Genomic DNA, 19,050 nt, shown 5'->3' with positions numbered 1-19,050 from the left:
GTGAGATCAAGGACAAGAGCAAAACGAAGGACAGAGAGAGAGAAATAACTCTTAGTGTTTTTTTTTAGAGAGGATGTATGCTAATTAAACCTGTCAAGACTGCACTAAGTCTTTATTTTAAATGCACTTAAATGTGTCCATTCATTGTTAAATCAGGGGTAAACATGGCACTTTACAGTGGATGCATTCTTTTTGAACCATCAAAAAGCAATTTTGGCACATTTAGTGTGACCCAGATGCACACGACAGGGCTAAGCCATTCACAATTCTCTCTCTCTATCTATAACATATGACATCTGGCCTCAGAGCAATTCAGTAACAATCTGGCTCCAGTCATCATATAGCCCAGACATAAGAGACAGTATCATACATGTCCTCAGGCAACAACAGAGAGAATACCATTGATGTCTATGGGACTGACTGAGATGATAGAGACAGGAAGACACACAGCCTAAGGAGCCTAGATAGAACAACCCCAAGAGTCCCCACACTCACAGACTTCCCCACACTGTCAACACCCATCGAACATCTAACATGGCTCCACCCACCCACGCACGCACACAAACACACAGTCTACATGGATCTCCTATCACTCACACCCTGTCGCAGCAGAGCAGTCATGTGATTTTTATGTCTTCACAGGCCTGTGAGTGTCTCTGTCTACCAGCAGGCACGCCACTGCCGTGAATCTTCGTTAGCACAAATCGCTGCTTAATTCACAGTTCATTAATTAGGAGAAGACATGCGGCTATGTCATAAACAGGTAATGCTCCGAAACACAGAAACAGGGAGAAACACACAAGACACTGTAAAATAAGGACAAGATGGAAATATTGTTTGCATAGGCTATTCCACACATGTCCAAGTCTATAAGAACACCTGCTAGGTGTGTAAAAGCAATAAGGAATATTTTGAATCTGTAGCAATTGCATATTTTCTACAGATATCATGCATCAAATGCATTGATTTCATGGTAGATTGTATGAGAACTAACATGAAGATGTGTGAGTTTTTTTAATACAACTTCCTGTTGTATTTGACATATTATTCTTGAGATACTGTATCGGTTTGTTGTAATATGAATAGTTCCATAGACCCTTCACCAATGAATTACCGTAATTTTGCCAATTCAAATTTAGCAAGAGTGTTCCCAATCTAACATACTTTCATTTGCCCAGAAATTCCAACAGAGGCTTGAATGAGCAGTACTAGCCTATATGACTAGCCACCGAAACATAACTAAGGGAAATATATTCTCCTCCTGCTTAATGTTTGCATTACTTATGCATGAGTGAATGTGAATGTCCTGCTATATTAAATGACCTTTCATGATAATTGCAGCCCAGTGTTTCCTAGGGCTTTAAGCCTAAAGGTAGATATATGTTATGTAACGGGCTAACTATGCTGTATGTTAACTTTAAAATGCCAAACATTTGCATTTCTCCTTTAGATGGAAACAGCTTTTATGGAAAGAGAATGATGCAGGAAGGCCTGCGCTTATTTACGCTAATTTCTGTACTTAAAAAACAAACCCCACTGAACTGGCAGACTGAAATTCAGCCGCATCTATTTGAATAGATGATAATTGTAATTAGGCCTCTCTGGATGGATGCAATCAAGGCCCTTATATATTTCTGTCAATCAACTCCATCAGCATTTGGAGATAGTTTTCTGTCTTGGATCGTTATGTATAACGGTATTGGATCTATTTCAAAGATAACCATTCAGTTTCTACCATAGACTACAGATTTGCAGGTGTGCATCGTTAAATCTTTGCATTAAACAAATCAGGTTTCAAGAAAAACACATAATCAAACACGATTGTGATACTGCAGATTTCTGTAGCTATATTGAGGCCCATTAATAGATTGTGTGCTTCCACTGCCATTGCGTGACAAGACATCCAACTAAGCGTGACCCTTAGAGAATGCTGATAGGCACAATGCTCCAGTGTGATGCTACAAGAGGAAAGACTCACAGACCCACAATGTCTAGAGGAATAGGTCTGAATCAGCACAGACTAACCATGGCAGATAGAAGAAAAGCCTTCTATTTACAGAGCATTCATTTCATATCTTCAAATATAGATGTCCTCTAAATTAACAGTCTCATCATCAAAACAACAACAACCTCAGGATGAAATATGAAATAAATTTACAAAAATGTCCAGTTTCACAACATAAGGCACTGTCTCCATGTGAAAAAATACAAGCAATATTTTTTATTTATTTTTAAACAGACAGACTGTAGAGACTTGAAATGGAGGAGGAGTAGGAGGAGGAGAAAGAGGAGGGGGGATGTTGGGTTTAATGGATAAAAATAAGCCTTCTTGCTCACAGGCAATTCTCTAAACCACATTATAGCGATGTGACATTAGATGGAGCCAGCTGTGCCTCTAGTTGTCACATGTCACCTTCGATCCAGCAGCACAGTAACGGCGTCTCAAATGGCAGCCTGTTCCCTATATAGTCCACTACTTTTGACCAGGGCCCATAGAGCTCTGGTCAAAAGTAGTGTACTAAAGGGAATAGGGGGGTGCCATTTGGGACGCAGCCAGCAAGAGAGATGCTCCTCTGGTCTGGTCTGGTCTGGACAGAGAGGACCCTCTGCTGGCTATAAAGCTACAATCTGGGATTTGTTTCTCAGCAAAACGGAAACCCCGTCATATGTTTTACTATACAGCTGAGAGATTGGACTGGGGATATGTAACCGCTCTCTAAGATTCAATGGGTAAATATCAAGAGTTGAACTGACCATTGAACAGATTCCCAGATCCCAGATTGTACCTTTAACATCCCTCACTGTGTGTCCCAGCCAACCGGGTTCACTGGTTTCACTGCAAGGCTTTCAGCTTTTGCTCTGTCTGCACTGAGCTGAGTGGAGCTGCTTGAGGTTAAAGAACAAATCATTTCTCATCAAGCCTTGTTAAAGCAACTGTCATCTAGAAAGCTTTCGACTGTGGGGCATTATGCTACAATGTTGACGTCGACAGTAATCGGTCATCATGATTAGTGATCATTGATCAAACCTGTATTGATTCTTATAATGATCACTTCCTTTTCTTAGCCTCAGACCTCACTATGATTTATTATTCTGCTCAGCAAAGCTAAAATACATACTTCTATGGGGAATTAAATATATTAAAAACAAATAACAATACAAAACATACATCCATTGATTAGAACCCTACACACATCTTTCTGCACACGTCCATCTGATGAGATTCTAATGCCAGTAGAAAACGACCATGAGTCATGTTTCTCTGGAACGCCAAACCTGTTGTTTTCCCAGACAGCGTGCCTGCTCTGACCTCCCTCTATCTCCCACAATACAACATAACCACATTTAAACGCCTTTCATCTAACTCACAAAAACACCGCACGCGAGCATGCACGCACACAGGAAGGAAGGATACAATCTATAGATTATCAATTCCCTGCTTTTACCTGGATGAAAATAACTAATTACAGCTGGGTCTTACTTTCTTTGGACATTTATTGAGGGTTAGTGATAGCAGGTATCTATAATTAGCTAGGCCTTCATGCCATAGAGCAGAGCCCACAATCTCACCCTCCGTTCGCCTGTCAAACGCTAAACGACATTAGCTAGGGGACGCTCCATTTGTGCAGACAATGACTCTGTAACGTATGTGCCTGCCTGCACCGGCTTCACAGCGATAATTTGTAAAGCTAGTGTTGCCAAATAGACAATTTAATTCCTTGCTTAACTGGTGCTAGCCATTCCTTAATTGCTTTACATGCACTTTAAATGGGATTTATGTGTATATGTCTTGGAGGGGCCACTGTGGAGGAGGTATCAGAAGAAGGATAATTTGCATGGTAGGGCACTGAAGACGTCTCTTAGGGAGGGAGAGAGAAGGGGTAACGATTCCAGGGATACACCACAAGGACATCAAATATGGATGTCTCAATTTCCTGGAGGAGTGAGAGTGAATACTCTATATGATGCTAGACTGGCTGTGTTGGTGTGGCTCTAAAAGAGAGAGCAGTTAGAGAGAGGTAGTGGAGGTAGAGAGAGGTAGGGGAGGTAGAGAGAGTTAAGGGGAGGTAGAGAGAGTTAAGGGGAGGTAGAGAGAGTTAGGGGGAGGTAGAGAGAGTTAGGGGGAGGTAGAGAGAGTTAGGGGGAGGTAGAGAGAGGTAGGAGTAGAGAGAGTTAGGGAGGTAGAGAGAGTTAGGGGGAGGTAGAGAGAGTTAGGGGGAGGTAGAGAGAGTTAGGGGGAGGTAGAGAGAGTTAGGGGGAGGTAGAGAGAGGCTAGGGAGTAGAGAGAGTTAGGGGGAGGTAGAGAGAGTTAGGGGAGGTAGAGAGAGTTAGGGGAGGTAGAGAGAGTTAGGGGAGGTAGAGAGAGTTAGGGGGAGGTAGAGAGAGTTAGGGGAGGTAGAGAGAGTTAGGGGAGGTAGAGAGAGAGTAGGGGAGGTAGAGAGAGTTAGGGGGAGGTAGAGAGAGTTAAGGGGAGGTAGAGAGAGTTAGGGGGAGGTAGAGAGAGTTAGGGGGAGGTAGAGAGAGTTAGGGGAGGTAGAGAGAGTTAGGGGGAGGTAGAGAGAGTTAGGGGGAGGTAGAGAGAGTTAGGGGGAGGTAGAGAGAGTTAGGGGAGGTAGAGAGTTAGGGGAGGTAGAGAGAGTTAGGGGGAGGTAGAGAGGCTTAGGGGAGGTAGAGAGAGTTAGGGGAGGTAGAGAGTTAGGGGAGGTAGAGAGAGTTAGGGAGGTAGAGAGAGTTAGGGGGGAGGTAGAGAGAGTTAGGGGGAGGTAGAGAGAGTTAGGGGGAGGTAGAGAGAGTTAAGGGGAGGTAGAGAGAGTTAGGGGGAGGTAGAGAGAGGCTAGGGGAGGTAGAGAGAGTTAGGGGGAGGTAGAGAGAGTTAGGGGGAGGTAGAGAGAGTTAGGGGAGGTAGAGAGAGTTAGGGGAGGTAGAGAGAGTTAGGGGAGGTAGAGAGAGTTAGGGGAGGTAGAGAGAGAGCTAGGGGAGGTAGAGAGAGGCTAGGGGGAGGTAGAGAGAGGCTAGGGGGAGGTAGAGAGAGGCTAGGGGGAGGTAGAGAGAGGCTAGGGGTGAGGTAGAGAGAATTATGGGCGAGGTAGAAAGAGTTAGGGGTGAGGGGGTAATTGCAGTGGCAGAGGCCAGGGCAGAGCAGGTACAGACAGGGCACCCCATCTCAGTGAGCAGAGCAACTCTGAATCTACACTTCTACAGCACCACACAGCACCTCTGTGTAAATCCTTGTGATGACAGCCAATATGCCACATCACTTCCCCTTTCTAATTTAGAAGTTGGTGGAGGAGAACAACCAGTCAGCCTTGCAACAGTTAGTCAGCTCAGCTCAGATCCTAAACACTAGAAACAAACCACTGCAATCAGAGCCACAGAGATCACAGTCCACAGACAGACTAGAGAGAGAGAAAAGATACACCCAACCAAGCTGAACAGAGCTGTACTGCACTGGCCTGCTTATGCATCTACCCTAGTGGCTTGAACAATGCTGGAAAGGACATGTAAGATGTCAAAGGATGTGAAAAGAAAATATCCATGCTGGCACAGCACATTACAGTACAGTTCAGGTCAGAACCATAACCCGAGGAGGGCTTCAGTAGTCGATTCTGTCAACAACGTTACTTGACCACAACAATCAATCAGATGCCATGTTTTCATCATCCTACTGTTCCATCACAACATCATGCCTCATTAGTTTGATCCAAATAGGTCAAGCCTTCCCTGCCTTACATAACCTATGTCTTTACTGCATGATGTGCAGTACACTGTTCACAACCTGAGATTGAGACAGTAAGGTATACTACTGTATGGGAGTTAAAGGAATACACATTGCATAATATGTGTCTATCCGATATGCATATCAGTACCTTCTCTCTATATATCCCCAAATCTCCCTGTCTGTCTGTCTCCCTGTCTGTCTCCCTGTCTGTCTGTCTGTGTCCCTCTTCTTTCTCTGATGAGTCACCGCCCCAGCCCATAGGGAGGGCGCTGGGAACAGAATAGAACGGGGGAATATAGTTGTGATGTGAATTTAGTGGCAGTCAGTCAAGGAGGAGACCGATGGAAAAGGCCCGTTTATTTAAAGAAGACGTCAGACCAGTGGGCAGTTTGTCAAGAACCATTAACAGACGCTTCAATGGCATTTAGCTGATGCCAAGAGAGGGATACATCTCTATAGACGAGTGTGTGTGTGTGTGTGTGTGTGTGTGTGTGTGTGTGTGTGTGTGTGTGGTGTGGAATTACTAGAACAGGCAATTGCCCTCAGAAAACGGCAATTTGACAGTACACTTATTGGTAAGGCTGTAACAGTGCACATTTTTCATACCGAACCGTTCGGTACGGGGACCTCAGTTAACCAGAATGAACACATAAAATAAAAAAAATAAAAAAACACTAGGCCTATAAGATACGCCTACACTGCATTGTATGCCATTGAGCTGAAAAACATTGTAGCTATTCCGTTAAAACAACTAACGATAGCCTATGCGCAGGTTGTAATCAAAATTCTAATCTTAACTGCCGCATTTCAAACTATCCTTTTATAAATAAATAAATAGTCATTTAGCAGACGCTCTTATCCAGAGCGACTTACAAGAGCAATTAGGGTTAAGTGCCTTGCTCAAGGGCACAGACAGATTTTTCACCTAGTCGGCTCAGGGATTAGAACCAGCGACCTTTCGGTTACTGGCACAACGCTCTTAACCACTAAGCTACCAGCCGCCTCCTTTTGTGAGGTGCAGCCGGGAACTAGTTCTGTACAATGGCAAGTGGTGGGGTCGATAAACCAGAATTGGAGGATCCTCCATCATCGTTTAAATCTCCAGTTTGGGAACATCACTCGGATCGGACCAACGGAACTGGTCTAGTTGTCCTCAGGTCCGTTAGGAACGAGTCTATATATATTTTTTTATTTATGCATATCGGGTCCAATGGGAAAGCTCCATGTCCATTTTGGAACGGGCCCAACTTTTTGGACCCGTGAAGACCTCTACTTTAGAGGCCCAACATAAAAATCCATGTCACAACAGACAATGCCAGGAACATTGTGAATGTTGTCACAGAAACTAGACTTGGGCCACAAATAGGGTGCTTTTTAGTTTTGGGTATTTTGCCAAATAAACAAAAAGTAACTCAGTACCGTAAGCAAACTGAACCATAACCCCAAAACCTTAATAACCATGGATTTGGTGAACCATTACACCCCTACTCATGGGCACACTCGATATGTCAGTACCTCAGCAAATCTATTTGTATGGGTACACTGACACTGCTTTTGCGCTCTTCCTTCAGTTCCACACGCTCTCCTCAGACAGAGACATTAACAGGAGTGAAATTAGCCTGTCGGTGGAAGGGATACGCCCCAAATGGCACCCTATGCCCTATGTAGTGTACTACTTTTGACCAAAAGAAGTGCGCTACATAGGGAATAGGGTGCCATTTGGAACTCATGCAAGGAGAACCCATCCAATCACTTCAGCTTTGCCAAGCCACTTCCTTCACTTTCTGCTAGTCTACTGGGTGTGAGAACAGAGAGAGCTGCCAGCTCCGTGTAAGAGTCAGAGTGTTGATGTGCTGCGATGGCGTGCCGTCGCTACGCTAGCTAGCATACCTTCGCCTTCCACTAAACCCAACCGTCTCAGTGGAGGAGATGAACTAACAGGCGCTGGCCTTCTGGCCAATACCGCACACCCTCACCCTCTCCTCATCCTCTACTCACCCTGGAAATGCTTCTATGATTTGAGCTCTAACACATTTTTCAACCATACAAGTTTCAAAGTACTGTACAGTAGTTCTTTGCTTAATTACTTTTGCAAATAAAAAATAACTGATCACAAAAACACATACAAGTTTCAACCATGATACTGTGGGATATTTGTAATAGTTAATTTAATTTAAAAGAAGAGTGGCTAAGTACATATTCATACACAGTCAGGGATGTGAAGCTCATTGAAAATTATACACGGAGTATACAAAACATCAAGGACACCGGGAACTCAATACTACGAAGATGTTCTTAATGTTTTGTACACTCAGTTTATATACACTTTAGTATGTGGACACCGCTTCAAATTAGTGGATTCAGCCATTTCAGCCACACCCGTTGCTGACAGGTGTATAAAATCAAGCACTGAGCCATGCAATCTCCATAGACAAACATTGACAGTAGAATGGACTTACTGAAGAGTTCAGTGACTTTCAACATGGCACCGTCATAGGATGCCACCTTTCCAACAAGTCAGTTCGTCAACTTTCTGCCCTGCTAGAGCTGCCCTGGTGAACTGTAGGTGCTGTTATTGTGAAATGGAAACATCTAGGAGCAACAACAGCTCAGCCGCGAAGTGGTAGGCCACACAAGCTCACAGAACGGGACCACCGAGTGCTGAAGCGTGTAAGAATCGTCTGTCCTCGGTTGCAACGCTCTCTACAGAGTTCCAAACTGAATCTGGAAGCAACGTCAGCACAATAACTGTTGGTCGGGAGCTTCATAAAATGGGTTTCCATGGCCGAACAGCTGCACACATGCCTAAGATCACCATGCACAATGCAAAGCGTCGGCTGGAGTGGTGTAAAGCTTGCCGCCATTGGACTGGAGCAGTGGAAACGTGTTCTCTGGAGTGATGAATCACGCTTCACCATCTGACAGTCCGATGGATGAATCTGGGTTTGGCGGATGCCAGGAGAACTCTACCTGCCCGAATAAAGTTTGGTGGAGGAATAATGGTCTGGGGCTGTTTTTCATGGTTCGGGCTAGGCCCCTTAGTTCCAGTGGCCACAGTTTGGGGAAGGCCCTTTCCTGTTTCAGCATGACAATGCCCCCGTGCACAAAGCGATGTCCATACAGAAATGGTTTGTCGAGATCGGTGTGGAAGAACTTGACTGGCCTGCCCTGACCTCAACCCCATCGAACACCTTTGGGATGAATTGGAACGCTGACTGTGAGCCAGGCATAATCGCCCAACATCAGTGCCCACTAATGCTCGTGGCTGAATGGAAGCAAGTCCCCACAGCAATGTTCCAACATCTAGTGGAAAGCCTTCCCAGAAGAGTGGAGGCTGTTATAGCAGCAAAGGGGTGACCAACTCCATATTAATGCCCATGATTTTGGAATGAGATGTTCGACGAGCAGGTGTCCACTTTTGGTCATGTAGTGTATTTAGACATACACAGCCGAATCCACTAATTTGAAGGGGTGTCCACATGCTTTTCTATATATAGTGTATTTCACCACCTGTCCCTGTTTTTGCCCATACAGTGATGTGACATAAACTGTATTGTTTACGATAATGATAGGTTGGCTTCTCAAGACACCATGTAGAGGCTTTTCATCATTGTAAAATATTACCTTCAGAAAATCTTCACAATGCCATCTGGCTCATACATAAATCAAAACGACATGCACCAGAATGCACCAGGTGTACCTATAGCTCCTAGATAGAGCTGCCTGGTGATTCTCTGTGTTTTATAGCCTTCTAGAAGGTTCTGAGAGTTCCATCTCCTCCCATAGATCACACAGGTCAGACTCCCCAGTAAGGTCAGATCCCCAGTTAGAAAAACATCCACTTTGGGCAACGTGGTAAATGAAAAAATATTCCTGTTTAAATGGATCCTGTCAGATAAGGAGCTCAGCCAACATCAATCAAAAGCAGCAAGCAGAGAGCAGGGAGCAACATCACATTTGATAATTTCCATTTAGTACTTTTTCCCACCATTGCAAAATGTCACAGCAGCCAGCAAATTGAAAAAAGATAGCCAGCCATTCATGCGTTTCCCTTCCCACATTCGAATCGTATAACTGTTTGAAGACGCTTGTTTGGGCTCACAGTTTTCTAATCCTTATATAAGATATGAAATTATTTGATCCGGGGGGATGAAAGTGAAAATGCAGACAAAGAGAGAGAAGGAGAGAGAGCGAGAGAAAGAGAGAGAGGGAGAGAGAGGGAGAGCGAGAAAGAGACTTGCAGTAGCTATTGCAGATCTTTGAAGAGCCATATTTCGCCCCGGTATCCTTCGCCCCCACTACCAATTACCATGCTTAACAAACATCCTGCCACCCACCTCACCCGGAGGTGTTCTCTCTCTCTCTCCCTTTCTCGCACCCTCTTTCTCTATTCTCCACTCCCTCTGCTCTCATGCTACTGATGTCACAATCTGTATACCAGAAAACATACCATATTACTGTAACAAAGAGCTAAAGAGAACATATGAAAGAGAAACATATCGCTCATAAAAAAAATTAACAGTATACATTACACTAAAAAAGACCAAAGCTTTGAGAATTGGAATTCTAATTTGTTTCTGAAAAGTAATTTACTACAGTAGCTCATGTAATAGAAAAATATTTATTTTCCTGTTTCTGACTGCAGCGTTTAGTTTGCCCTCTGGCCGGCATTGAGAGCTGCTGGTGTTTCATGTGAGTAATGAAATCACACATTCATTTGACTCTTCCTAGGTGTTCACCCCGGGACTCAGGGGCCCAGAGGGACCGGCTACTCCGGTACTTTCACCCAACGAGGAGGAGGAGGGAGGATGAGAGGGGAGGAGGCGAGGGTATGGACAGGGGTGGTACTAGCTGAAAGAACCATGGGTTGCCTGGCATCATGCCACAACAATATGCCAACATGCCCATGGTGGTGGTGCTCAGGGCTTGGAGGGGGACATGGTTTTCCCTCGGTTTAACTAGGGCATGTTCACAATCAAACCCCTCAAGGGCCACTTCTTTCTTCCCCTGAGATGTGTACAATTTAGTCGAAACGTGCTACCATTGTGATGCCACATCCTGTACAGCAAATGACTATGTTAAATAGTGTGAAAAGAAACGTAGCAGGCAAATGTGATTAAATGTAACTTAGGTTAGAATAGGTAGCACAGAGCAAAGCTCTCTAAATAAATGAAGCCTGCTATATAGCTTATGTAGCATAGCTCATTGACTTTTCAACAGCAGTCAATAAAGTAGAATGGAGCACTTTAAGCAGTAAATAACCATTGGTTTCTTCAAAGTGGAAGGCCAACAGTTCTGTAGGCAGTTTTTGGAATTCACTTCACTATACAGTGGGGAGAACAAGTATTTGATACACTGCCGATTTTGCAGGTTTTCCTACTTACAAAGCATGTAGAGGTCTGTAGTTTTGATCATAGGTACACTTCAACTTGTTAGGCCTACTGCTGATAGGTAGCTCTCTCTCTGCTCTCCCCCTCCCCTCTGTCTGTTCTTGATTGCAGGAGTGAAGTCTGGTGTGCGGGAGTCAGGGTTCCAGCTGCAGCTCATTCACCATAATCACCTCAGCCTTAAAGACCCGGTCAAACTTGCCACTCATCGTCAGATCATAGTCAAGACAACCATGTTAGTCTCGCTGTTGACTCAACCTGCTTGTTTTCGCTCTTTGTGTTTTTTGGCCTGTTCTATTTACTTTTCTCCTGTGCCACAGATTATTGGAACCTGACTCCTGCCTCCGCTTCACTCCTGCCACCACCATCCTGCTTTCCACTACCGGACCTCCCTTTTGGACTCACCACGGACACTAGGACGTTACGGTACCACTCCTGCTCAGAACCTGGATCTCTTACCCTCCCTGTAACCTGGACTTGCTCTTCCCCTATTTTTGGAACCCTGGACAATTGAACTTTGTAAATAAACCTGTTAAACCTTCTCTGGCTCGGTGTAGTTGTCTGCATTTGGGTTCATATCCAGTTAAATCGTGACACAACTGTGAGACACGGAATCTAAAAAAAATCCAGAAAATCACATTGTATGATTTTTAAGTAATTCATTTGCATTTTATTGCATGACATAAGTATTTGATCACCTACCAACCAGTAAGAATTCCGGCTCTCACAGACCTGTTAGTTTTTCTTTAAGAAGCCCTCCTGTTCTCCACTCATTACCTGTATTAACTGCACCTGTTTGAACTTGTTACCTGTATAAAAGACACCTGTCCACACACTCAATCAAACAGACTCCAACCTCTCCACAATGGCCAAGACCAGAGAGCTGTGTAAGGACATCAGGGATAAAATTGTAGACCTGCACAAGGCTGGGATGGGCTACAGGACAATAGGCAAGCAGCTTGGTGAGAAGGTAACTGTTGGCGCAATTATTAGAAAATGGAAGAAGTTCAAGATGACGGTCAATCACCCTCGGTCTGGGGCTCCATGCAAGATCTCACCTTGTGGGGCATCAATGACCATGAGGAAGGTGAGGGATCAGCCCAGAACTACACGGCAGGACCTGGTCAATGACCTGAAGAGAGCTGGGACCACAGTCTCAAAGAAAACCATTAGTAACACACTACGCCGTCATGGATTAAAATCCTGCAGCGCACGCAAGGTCCCCCTGCTCAAGCCAGCGCATGTCCAGGCCCGTATGAAGTTTGCCAATGACCATCTGCATGATCCAGAGGAGGAATGGGAGAAGGTCATGTGGTCTGATGAGACAAAAATAGAGCTTTTTGGTCTAAACTCCACTCGCCGTGTTTGGAGGAAGAAGAAGGATGAGTACAACCCCAAGAACACCATCCCAACCGTGAAGCATGGAGGTGGAAACATCATTCTTTGGGGATGCTTTTCTGCAAAGGGGACAGGACGACTGCACCGTATTGAGGGGAGGATGGATGGGGCCATGTATCGCGAGATCTTGGCCAACAATCTCCTTCCCTCAGTAAGAGCATTGAAGATGGGTCGTGGCTGGGTCTTCCAGCATGACAACGACCCGAAACACACAGCCAGGGCAACTATGGAGTGGCTCCGTAAGAAGCATCTCAAGGTCCTGGAGCGGCCTAGCCAGTCTCCAGACCTGAACCCAATAGAAAATCTTTGGAGGGAGCTGAAAGTCTGTATTGCCCAGCGACAGCCCCGAAACCTGAAGGATCTGGAGAAGGTCTGTATGGAGGAGTAGGCCAAAATCCCTGCTGCAGTGTGTGCAAACCTGGTCAAGACCTAGAGGAAACGTATGATCTCTGTAATTGCAAACAAAGGTTTCTGTACCAAATATTAAGTTCTGCTTTTCTGATGTATCAAATACTTATGTCATGCAATAAAATGCAAATTAATTACTTAAAAATCATACAATGTGATTTTCTTGATTTTTGTTTTAGATTCCGTCTCTCACAGTTGAAGTGTACCTATGATAAAAATTACAGACCTCTACATGCTTTGTAAGTAGGAAAACCTGCAAAATCGGCAGTGTATCAAATACTTGTTCTCCCCACTGTATGTGTACCCTGCTGCAAGCTAAGGCACTAATTCCATTGACATGCAATCAGTAAATTCATTCCATATTTCATTTAATAGATTAACAGAATTTAAAAGTAAGGGGGAAAGCGGAGGCAAAATATTGTTACAGGAGATTAGAATTGATCAGTTAGAAGCCTGGGAGCGATGGAAAACAGGTCTGACAAATAGAATGGAACATAGAACAGAATAGTGCAATAGATAGTTCAGAACCATACCTCCAGCAGTGGCCAAGCTCCTCCTTTGAAGTCAGAAATGAAGACTGAAAAGTAATCCTGTAAAATACAGTTTTCTAAATACAGCTGCATACAAATTTCATCAGCTGGTGGCCATGGAAGGCATGCCCGCAAGGCTCAGTTACCCCAGCATGAGCTAGAGAGGGAACAGCGTTGTGACTCTCAAACCACTCTACATCCATCCCATGCATGACACCATACTTTCTCCTGGCCGCCTGAGAAAGTGTATGTGTATATTCAAGGGGAAAAAGGCTCAATGAAACCCAGCTAAAATCTTCAGGGGCCCACTTTGCTATCTTCACAGACTTAACACTAGTTTTAGTTCCATAGAAAAAACAGAAAGCAGAGTTTTAATTGAAGAGACTGAACTCCTTACTAGGAGCAGGCCAAGGCCTTAATGGCTATACCATATATGCTGCTCTCGTGCTTTATTCCTGCACCAACATTGTTGCCTTTTCTTAAAGCCTACAATCACCAGCAATCCACTGGATGTGGTCCGTTGACAACGAATGTTGTCACCTAACAATGGCCACGTAAGAATTAGCAAAGCAGCACAAACACATTTTCTCACAAGGCTACAGTGAACCCAGGTATCTACATAAGGCACCAGTGGTAGACAACATGTGAGACACAGCAAGGGCCAGTCAGTCCTTGTAGATAGTCTACAGCGGTAGATAGACAACAATGTTCTATTAATAGCCTGACAGATCAATGGAACATTTTAGTCAGTCCACACCTGCTGCTACTGCTGACCGTCAATAAGCAGTAAGACCCACAACACATCACAGTACTTGATAGTACTTTTCCATTGCACTTTCAGAGGAATTGATCAGGGGTTTTAGCCGACAAAGATACACTGCATATCAGTAACAATGGCGAATGTGAGCGTGACATAATGCACTTACCTGAATAATTTGCTCTAGTTCATAATAATAATGGGGTAAAACAATATTGCAATATTATGTTTGCGCTAGTTGGCTGTACCTGCACCAAGACTTTTCCTTCATAGCTTGTTCTCCATCTTCTTTTTAAATAGGGAGCCAATTTGTTTTCAGCACTTTTATTTCCATGACTGATCAAAACTCATTTTGTCATGGCTCTCTCTCGTCCCTCTGCAGCTGACATATGGTGAGCAATATGTTTGGAACATCTAATAAAATCACAGTATCAAATCGCAATACATATAGAATCGCAATATATAACATATCGGTACCTAAGTATTGTGATAATATCTTATCGTGAGGTCCCTGGCAATTCCCAGCCCAAGTTCATATGGCATATTAGTTTACTGTTAGACTACCCTTACAGTGGGGGAAAAAAGTATTTAGTCAGCCACCAATTGTGCAAGTTCTCCCACTTAAAAAGATGAGAGAGGCCTGTAATTATCATCATAGGTACACGTCAACTATGACAGACAAAATGAGAAAAAAAAATCCAGAAAATCACATTGTAGGATTTTTTATGAATTTATTTGCAAATTATGGTGGAAAATAAGTATTTGGTCAATAACAAAAGTTTCTCAATAATTTGTTATATACCCTTTGTTGGCAATGACACAGGTCAAACGTTTTCTGTAAGTCTTGACAAGGTTTTCACACACTGTTGCTGGTATTTTGGCCATTCCTCCATGCAGATCTCCTCTAGAGCAGTGATATTTTGGGGCTGTCGCTGGGCAACACGGACTTTCAACTCCCTCCAAAGATTTTCTATGGGGTTGAGATCTGGAGACTGGCTAGGCCACTCCAGGACCTTGAAATGCTTCTTACGAAGCCACTCCTTCGTTGCCCGGGCGGTGTGTTTGGGATCATTGTCATGCTGAAAGACCCAGCCACGTTTCATCTTCAATGCCCTTGCTGATGGAAGGAGGTTTTAACTCAAAATCTCAAGATACATGGCCCCATTCATTCTTTCCTTTACACGGATCAGTCGTCCTGGTCCCTTTGCAGAAAAACAGCCCCAAAGCATGATGTTTCCACCCCCATGCTTCACAGTAGGTATGGTGTTCTTTGGATGCAACTCAGCATTCTTTGTCCTCCAAACACAACGAGTTGAGTTTTTACCAAAAAGTTATATTTTGGTTTCATCTGACCATATGACATTCTCCCAATCCTCTTCTGGATCATCCAAATGCACTCTAGCAAACTTCAGATGGGCCTGGACATGTACTGGCTTAAGCAGGGGGACACGTCTGGCATTGCAGGATTTGAGTCCCTGGCGGCGTAGTGTGTTACTGATGGTAGGCTTTGTTACTTTGGTCCCAGCTCTCTGCAGGTCATTCACTAGGTCCCCCCGTGTGGTTCTGTGATTTTTGCTCACCGTTCGTGTGATCATTTTGACCCCACGGGGTGAGATCTTGCGTGGAGTCCCAGATCGAGGGAGATTATCAGTGGTCTTGTATGTCTCCCACAGTTGATTTCTTCAAACCAAGCTGCTTACCTATTGCAGATTCAGTCTTCCCAGCCTGGTGCAGGTCTACAATTTTGTTTCTGGTGTCCTTTGACAGCTCTTTGGTCTTGGCCATAGTGGAGTTTGGAGTGTAACTGTTTGAGGTTGTGGACAGGTGTCTTTTATACTGATAACAAGTTCAAACAGGTGCCATTAATACAGGTAACGAGTGGAGGACAGAGGAGCCTCTTAAAGAAGAAGTTACAGGTCTGTGAGAGCCAGAAATCTTGCTTGTTTGTAGGTGACCAAATACTTATTTTCCACCATAATTTGCAAATAAATTCATAAAAAATCCTACAATGTGATTTTCTAGAAAAAAAATTCTCAATGTCTGTCATAGTTGACGTGTACCTATGATGAAAATTACAGGCCTCTCTCATCTTTTTAAGTGGGAGAACTTGCACAATTGGTGGCTGACTAAATACTTTTTTTCCCCACTGTATATCCTAGTCTTGTGCACAGTGAGAAGGACAGACTGAAACCGCACATCCTCTTTGCCCTCCTCAGATTCTGAATTCTAAAATGGAATCTAAAATAGCAACAGCCCTAGAGATGATGTGTCCCATGACAAACGATACTGTCACCTAATAGGTCCTTTTCCTCTCTCAGAGTAAAACCCTTCCCTCTTCACTTTCCCTCAGAGTTAGCTGTCCTCAGGCAGTACTAGTGCTGCTGTCATTCCCCATGTTAGCTAACACTAGTCACTCCTTGTGAGCTGCTATGCTGTTGCCAGGCTCAGGGTCAGGCACCACAATTTCACGTCTTTCATGTAGAAACTACATAGACTTTGTTGCACAGATTCCCAAGGTCAGTGAGGACGCCTGGGCCAGGCGTCAGAGCAATCAGATAAATCGGAGCTACCGCGGTGGTCTCTTCATCCAGCAGGCCTTGGCAGGGGGTGATCCCAGGGGACCGTTCTCCTCTCTCCTACCTCTGCATACATAACTAATTAAGTGCAATACCCTTGATCAGGATCAGTAGGGGGTTTGTGTGCGTGTTTGTGAGTGTGTGTGTGTGTGTGTGTGTGTGTGTGTGTGTCCATTCATGTGTGGGTGGGGTGGGGGTAGGTCAATGTTGTATCTGTTATTCTGTTTATTATATATCCTTTCTGATGGCATCCTTAACTAGAAGTTTTGATGATGTGACACATCTTAACTAGATGTTTTGATGATGTTACACATCAAGAAGGCTAATTTTCTTCATTGGCTGAAGTATGTAGTCTAATGTCATGGCGAACAAAGTTGTCAAGGTCATACAGAACATGTTAAATCATGTTCATTATCAAGGAAAGAGAATAAAGGAATACATGACTTTGTGAGTCATTGTTGTGAATGATAGAGACAGAATCAGGTAAATCGATTCAGGAAGATGTTTTCCTCTATGCTGAATATCCATGGAACATCCCACTTGTGAAGTTGTCATTTATTCACACCCAGTGCCAGTCAGTCCACATTAAAGCATCAAACACATTTGAACAGACCCCTAGGCTCAGTCTGTGTCTGGGTCCATCCACAACTAATGAGTCCCACTCATATTGTTGTAGTAATTTCATTACAGCCCACACTGAAAGCAATTATAGCTCCAAGCTTGACAGCTTGACTCAGCATCACCAAGACCTCTCAACAAACAGACAGGAAATAGAGCATTACCAATACCTCTCAACAAACAGACAGCAAATAGAGCATTCCCAATACCTCTCAACAAACAGACAGCAACAGAGCATTAACAAGACCTCTCAACAAACAGACAGAAAATAGAGCATTACCAAAACCTCTCAACAGACAGCAACAGAGCTGTCAACCAACAGGACATACAGGGCAGACAGCCTCCTCCTGTTCCAAGGCTGTGTCCCAAATGGTACCCTATTCCCTATATAGTGCACTACTTTTGACCAATGCTCTAGTCAAAAGTAGTGCACTATATAGGAAATAGGGTGTCATTTGGGAAGAATCCCATGACAGCAAACAGCCGTGAGGTAACAATCAGAGCCCCCCCAACAGCACAAAAATAGATCAAATCTGTGACGCCATTCTGACCTTTTGGTGCTGAACATCTTGGCGACGCCTTGATGCTGCTGTTGCTGCTGTTCAGAGGGTTGTTCTAGGGGTCGAGGTGAGAGGGTGAGCCTTCAGACTGTAGACCTGAGATGGGGAGCGAGAGAGACAGAGAGAGAGACAGAGAGAGAGAGACAGAGAGAGAGAAAGAAAGAAAGCAAGAGCGCACGAGAGAGAGAGAGGACACAAACACACAGGGAGATTTTCAGCATGCCAGAGGAGGGGCACAGCGCACAAAACACAGCTATGGTTTATAAAACAACATTGTTATACAGGAGGTGCAGTATACCATGCCAGCTGGTCCAGGCCAACTTCAACAGGTCACTCTGCATTTACTATGCCTCGTCTGAACGGGCAAATGAATGAGGAATACAAAGCGGTGAATACAGATATCTATACATATTCTGCTGCTCATGTGTGTCCTCCAGTATAATGTCTGGGACTTTAGCCTCCTGCCCTGTCATGCTCTGTAAAGGTTACCACAGTGGAGGAGACGATTCAATAATTAATGCAGACAGATCTATGTGGGGCTCACTTCTCAACCTCTCGTCTGTCATGAGAAGAGTGGGGGAGGAGGAGAGAAGGAGGGAGAGGACTGAGGTTGCCTGGCTGAGTTTACTGAGTGGGCCACTCAGCTCAGTTTAGCTCTAGGGTAAGGGGGTTGATTTGGAATTCAGCCCAAGTGAAACTGCCACTCTTCAGCACCAAAGGGTGACGTGAAACCTGTGTGGTTAGAGTAGCTTTACATTTATAGTCGGATGCAAAAAGAATGAACCCCTCACACACACGCACACTCGTTCATACTCTACTCAATGGTGTACTGTAAAATATGCATTATGAATAAGAGCATATGTATGTCGTTAAGAACCGATAGTTGTGTAAAGCAGGGTTTCCCAAACTCAGTCCTGGTCCCCCCCTCCCCCCGGGTGCACGTTTTAGTTTTTGCCCTAGCACTACACAGCTGATTCAAATAACCAACTCCTCATCAAGCTTTGATTATTTGATTCAGCTGTGTAGTGCTAGGGCAAAAACCAAAACGTGCACCCAGGGGGGGAGGGGGGGACCAGGACCGAGTTTGGGAAACCCTG

The 19,050-nt window shown here is 44.3% G+C and overlaps 1 long non-coding RNA gene across 1 annotated transcript in view; it reads right to left on the bottom strand.

Moving 5' to 3' along the window:
• The window catches only part of LOC123486202, a 122,448-nt gene that overhangs the window by 84,187 nt on the left and 19,211 nt on the right, over positions 1-19,050 (bottom strand). The window contains exon 2 of the long non-coding RNA XR_006659277.1: positions 17,945-18,049. This is a non-coding gene — a long non-coding RNA (uncharacterized LOC123486202). The remainder of the gene's footprint in view (positions 1-17,944; positions 18,050-19,050) is intronic.

This window comes from Coregonus clupeaformis, unplaced genomic scaffold (genome assembly GCF_020615455.1).
Source record: "Coregonus clupeaformis isolate EN_2021a unplaced genomic scaffold, ASM2061545v1 scaf1064, whole genome shotgun sequence".
Lineage (NCBI taxonomy): Eukaryota > Metazoa > Chordata > Actinopteri > Salmoniformes > Salmonidae > Coregonus > Coregonus clupeaformis.
This window is presented reverse-complemented; position numbering and strand designations above follow the sequence as displayed.